Source organism: Tenrec ecaudatus, chromosome X (assembly GCF_050624435.1).
Source record: "Tenrec ecaudatus isolate mTenEca1 chromosome X, mTenEca1.hap1, whole genome shotgun sequence".
Classification (NCBI taxonomy): Eukaryota; Metazoa; Chordata; class Mammalia; order Afrosoricida; family Tenrecidae; genus Tenrec; species Tenrec ecaudatus.
Genome location: NC_134548.1, coordinates 2020067 through 2025644, shown reverse-complemented (window position 1 = coordinate 2025644; position 5578 = coordinate 2020067). Strand labels below are relative to the sequence as shown.

General features: G+C 43.4%; 1 pseudogene; it reads right to left on the bottom strand.

Moving 5' to 3' along the window:
• Window positions 1-811: 811 nt before the first annotated feature.
• Window positions 812-1734, bottom strand: LOC142434761 (snurportin-1 pseudogene; annotated as a pseudogene).
• Window positions 1735-5578: the final 3844 nt, after the last annotated feature.

Below are 5578 nucleotides of genomic sequence, written 5' to 3'. Positions count from 1 at the left end.
TCTTATCAACTCACAGTGGGAGAGGCTCTCAAGATCCATGTGAGGCTTACTTTTCAGTCTAGCTACTTCCTCTGCGTACGTTGGCCCTAAGGTTTTCGAACCCAATATGGGCAGGCCGATGATAGACCTCAGCAGCTGGTGAGGTGGATAAATCAAAGATCAGTAGGAAATATGGTCATTGCATATTGAATCAAACCATCCCAAGGCTAACTAACTCTACAGGAAAGGCAAACTCAAGAGGCATAATGGTGCGTTCATCAAACTGAACTTGGAGATCTGTATTGAACTACAACACTCTGGGTGATGGGGTATCTATGGGAGTACAAGAAAGTCTTGTCAATACAATGATGAGTAAAATTTCCTCACGAATCACTAATGAAGACGCTGAAGTAGTTTTCCAATCACTTCAGTATGAAATTGACCCAACATGTAGTCAAGCCACATAGATAATTATTGGTAATTGGAGTGAGAAATTAGGAAACAATGAGGTAAGGAAAACAGTTGGAAAATATGGTCTTGGTGATAGAAGGATTCGGGAAATCACAAGGTAAATTTTGCAAGTATACTTTAGACAAACATTGGTCACAATAAGGCAATCTTGTTGACTGATGAATAACCTGACTCCTTCCCCCCTTTCATGTCAGAGAGTCCCAGTAGTCATTTATTGTAAAATATGCTCCTATGTAATCAAAATTAAAACATTTTAATTAATATCATTGTTCCCTTTAATGTTTTAGCCATGATGGTACTATTTTTATTTTATTGACCAGGATGTTGTTATCAATGCTATACCCTGCAACATTCACTAACTCTAAAGAATAACAGTATTAATTTTCCTGGCTGATTTGCAGAAGCTGGTGCCTTGCGTACTCTTGCTGGGTGGTCTGCAGACCAGGGGCACCATGTAAGGCCATAGCCAGCCCACCAGGGGGATGCTGCCCGGGATGTAGTGGATCTTCTTGTGGTAGAAGAGGAGCCCGTCCACCTCAAAAGGGAAGCGTGTGGCCAGCACCTCACACAGCCTCTTGGGGTGCACTGGAAGTTCTGGGCCCCACAAACTAAAAAGGATTGAGCTTTGTTTGCTCTCCCAGGTCGCCTTCCTCGGCTAACTTCACATGCATCCAGTAGAACCAGAAATCAGTGGGGCAGTCATAAACGGGATGTCCCCGCTAACACAACAGGTCCAGAACGTAGTAGGTCTGCTGCACCTCGCTGTGAATGCAGTGCACAATGGTGTCCATGAGCTCTGCCTGCTGCCTCCGGGCAGGAGGGAAGGAAACCTGTCCACACAGTAACCGCTCTTGGTGTAGGTGCTGGTGCAACCCCTGGAGGCCACGATGAACGCTCTTTTTCCAACGGGGCACAAGACCACAATCCACTCCTGCCCCAAGTCCGCGGGGACATCAATCAGCCACTCAGAGAGCATCAACTGATTGGCAAAGTGCTAGGGGAGTTTCTCGTCAATGTCAACATCCATGTCTTCGTCATCTTTCCTGTGTTCCTCCTCCTCACTCTGCACTCCAGTCCAGTCATCTTCAGCCAGCCTTCTGGCCTGGTTCACAGAGGCGAGTCGCTTGTATTTCTGCAGTTCAAATAACGACGGTGCAGCTCATCCTGCTCCAAGGAACTGCACTTGGGCTTGTACTGGGACAGGAGCGGGTGTGAGGCTGCACATCCGTTCAAATCTCGGGACACAGAGAATCTGCTAGCCAGGGCTGGACTCAGCTCTTCCATCATTCCATCAAACTTTTTGAACAAAATAAATGGCAGCTATGCACGACTGACTTCTGCCTGTGCAATCCACGGAAATCAAGTCCACTACAGAAGTTGGACAAGTGTTTCACTACAAAAGAGACCCTAACACCAAGATAAGTTAAGGACAAAGTGCCTTCGTTTATGAAGGACACAAAGATGCAGACACATTAGGGTTGCCATTCCCATGAAGTCTTCATACCATCAGGCTAATCAAACACGGGATTTTACTTCACTAAGTCCTGGAATGCAGGCAGCTGTACAAATTCATGAGTAATTGTAAGACCACTGATCACAATAAGAGGGGGATTATGGAAGCCAGAGGAGGACCAAGATTGGGACACATAGTTTATGTTCTAAAGACTTTGGCACTTTCAAATGAAGCAATTGAGCAAGATGCTAGGGTAGGACTCCTGATTATGCAACCTACAGTCCTGTCCATCAAGGACATGCCCAGGGAGCCCTAAAACACTGCTCCTCCCTGGACCATCTTTAGAAGCATGCAAGTAATGCAATTTCCAATGCACCCTACCAGAGCGCAAGATGAACAACTTCATTGTTACATGATCTCAAGGCATTTCCGGAAGTGGTTTTTGGTTTGGGGTTTTTGTTTTGTTTTTGACATTGGAAAGTTATGTGTAACATCCAAAAAACTTAGTGCTGAGACATAAGCCCTAACTTAAGAGATTTTGGAGGAGGTCATTATGTGCAGTCAAAAATGAAGCTGGGGCCATGAAGATGAAGAAATGAATCAACTACGTGAGAGCACAAATATAACCTGAGATCCATCCCACATGAATGGCAAGGCCATCTCAAGAACAGATAGGATTGAGTGAACACTAACAGCAGGAAACTGGACCAGCTGTGTGATGACATCAATAACATCATGTATGAAGAAAGCAAAGTCCTCCACAAGACACAAAAGGTAGAATGACAAAAGTGGACATCTAAGAGACTCTGAATCCTGCCATTGGTAGAAATGTAACTAAAGCAAATGGAAGAAATGATAAAAGAATGCTGAACAGAACATTTCAAAGAGCAACTTCAGGAGAAAAATTAAAATATTAACATGAAACATGATGCCCAAGGGGGAATCCTTCAAGTTATAGTAGTGAGAACATCGGGAATGTCATTCGGTAGATGTGGCACAGAAAAGAGAAGCGGGAATAGGCTCACACCCCAGGAAAGCTTGGCCTGACTTTATCCAAAGAAACATAGTCAGACAGGCATTTTCTGCACAGCTTTCAGTTAATAGCTTAGTAATCAAGAGGGTCTTATTCATCCACCAGGTGAGAATTGACCACAGAAGACTAAGCTATCTCTGGTTTACATGTCTAGGACATGTTTGTCTACCCTCCTTAAATTTTCTGTTTTAAGGGTTTGTGGTGGGGTTGTGAGAGGGTTGAATAGTAAGGGTTCAACTTACTCTTCAGACACGAGAGTCTCAGCAGCAGTGCTGTGGGTCCACAAAAATGACGGCCACTAAAACGCCTTGATAATTTAGAAGAGTTGTTATTCAGTTGTCATCCTACATTGAGAATCTAAAAGAAATTCCAGGATTGAAGTCTTGAGTGGATATTTAAGTCCATCATTAAAAGCAAACACTCACTTAGAATCTGTCTATAATTATTAAGCAAGCACATGGTTTGCACTAAATTGCATTCTCTCAAACAAAGAGTAAAAGGAGCTTCTTGCCACTGTCCATGCAGATGAATGGAAACCACACAGGACAGAGTAAACCACCCCTGTGGGATTCCACGACTGTAATTCTGAATGGGAGAAGAAAGCCCCATCTTTCTCCCCTATTTAAAATACAGGTATCACTGAATTGGCCATTCCATTTCACCTCAGTGGACGGGATCACCTACTTGGGGACCACTATTATATGTCTTTATGGGAGCAGGCTGTCATCACTCTGAACTGGAAACAGCGGTGGTTCTGAAAACAACAGTTGATTAATAGATGAATAAGTCCACATTGGAGCCCATCCCCCAAACTGACACCCTTCTTTACCTGCCACACTACAGAGAATCATGATCTCAGCAAGATGATACATTTAAAAAGAGGACCTGATGCAAAGGGCTTAAGTGGAGAGCAAATGCTTTGAGAATGATTGGGGCAGGGAATGTACAGATGTGCTTTATACAATTTATGTGTATATATATGTATGGATTGTGATAAGAGTTGTATGAGCAGCTGATAAAATGTATTGTAAAAAGATGATACATTTAATGAACCATTGCACAAAAGCAAGCTATTAAGATGCATCAAGTCCCTGAATAGGTACTGAGGTGTGAAGGAGATAGAGGGTAAGCACAACCCCCTGATCTGTTTACCCTGATTAGACTGGGTAGAGCAAATATATTTATATGTTCATAATGCAATATTGAATGCACTCAAATCACATAGGCCTCAAAGAAAGACAAGTTTGGAATGCCACACCTCAACCTCTAGGACCTTCCCCACTTAGCACCTCAGAACTATTTAGAGAATTTTCCTGTAACTCCCTATTTCAAATCACCATTGAAAAGGTTAACAAGGCTCAGATTTTAATCTTGACTCTTATCTTTGATAAAGTATTTCCACTGGGTGATGAATCCAAGATGGCAGGTCAAAGGACAAACTTCTTCCCAAGGGTGTTGAGACCAACAATTTCCATAGATACAGAGATAATGGCAGGATTAGGTCTCAAGTCTCCAAACATTCAGGACAGAGGAAGGGTCCAGGCCCAGAACAAAGGAGAGAGCTTTCAGAGTCATTTTAACTCATAAAACCACACCCACAAGATAGCTAGCTTCCCCATCATTGGCTGTTCACAGTAGGTCTCAGCAGGGAAGTGATGGTATTTTTGGTCGTTTTATCCACCAGGCTGATGCCATCCTAACAGAACACACCCTTTGCGTCCAGACCCAGCCCTGTTGAGATAAACTGTCAGCCATCAAACCTCACCCCCTGTGATTGATAGTACATAGAACATTTTGAGGAGATGTGTCAGCAGATGAGAGTGGATTAAGCAATTGGTTACAGAAATGGCTCTAGTCCACAGATTGTCACATATGCAAAATAATACCCTTATTGATATTCATTTGTGTAACTCATTTCCCATAGCACAAACACACTTGTACTGTGTCTCTTCCAACATAGAGCCAACTTATGGGAAAGAGTAAAAGTGCCTCCTTGGCTGCCTACAGACTGTTGATCTCTCCAGGGGTAGATGACCTCATCAAGCCCCACAGATTGTCGGGTAGGTTTGAATGAGTACCCTGGTGGCAATCAGCCCAATGCTTTACCAAGCATGCCACATCAATTGCATTTATCTGGAGCACTGCAGGGATGATTGGATCACATTGGGCATGTTTAAAGCATGGACCTCTTGAGAAGAGCACAGTATATTCTCTTCTCAACGGCTCTTATGTCAGAAGCATTACCAATTAGGGTTTATAAAACAAGGAAACATCATTTTCTTACTGTTTAGGTAGGTGGAATCCAACTTCAGGACCTCACCTGGAAGATAAGGTTCTCTCCCCGTGGGTTCTGAGGTACCTTCCTTATATCCTTGCAACATCTGTGGGATGCTAGATCCTGGCCAGACTTTCTCTCCCATCTGCATCAGGAAGTGCTTCAAGTCTGGCTGCCTTCCAGCTAGTTGGGTTGCATCATTTGCATTTGGTAGGATGTGTGCTTGTTCTTCCAATCCTAAACTTCCACTCCAAACAGAGATGCTTACATACTTTCCACACTGATGAAATTCGTGACCTCAGCAAGTTGACACAGATCTTGTACCCTTGCACATAGGCAAGTTATAAAGACGTATCAAGGACCCTCA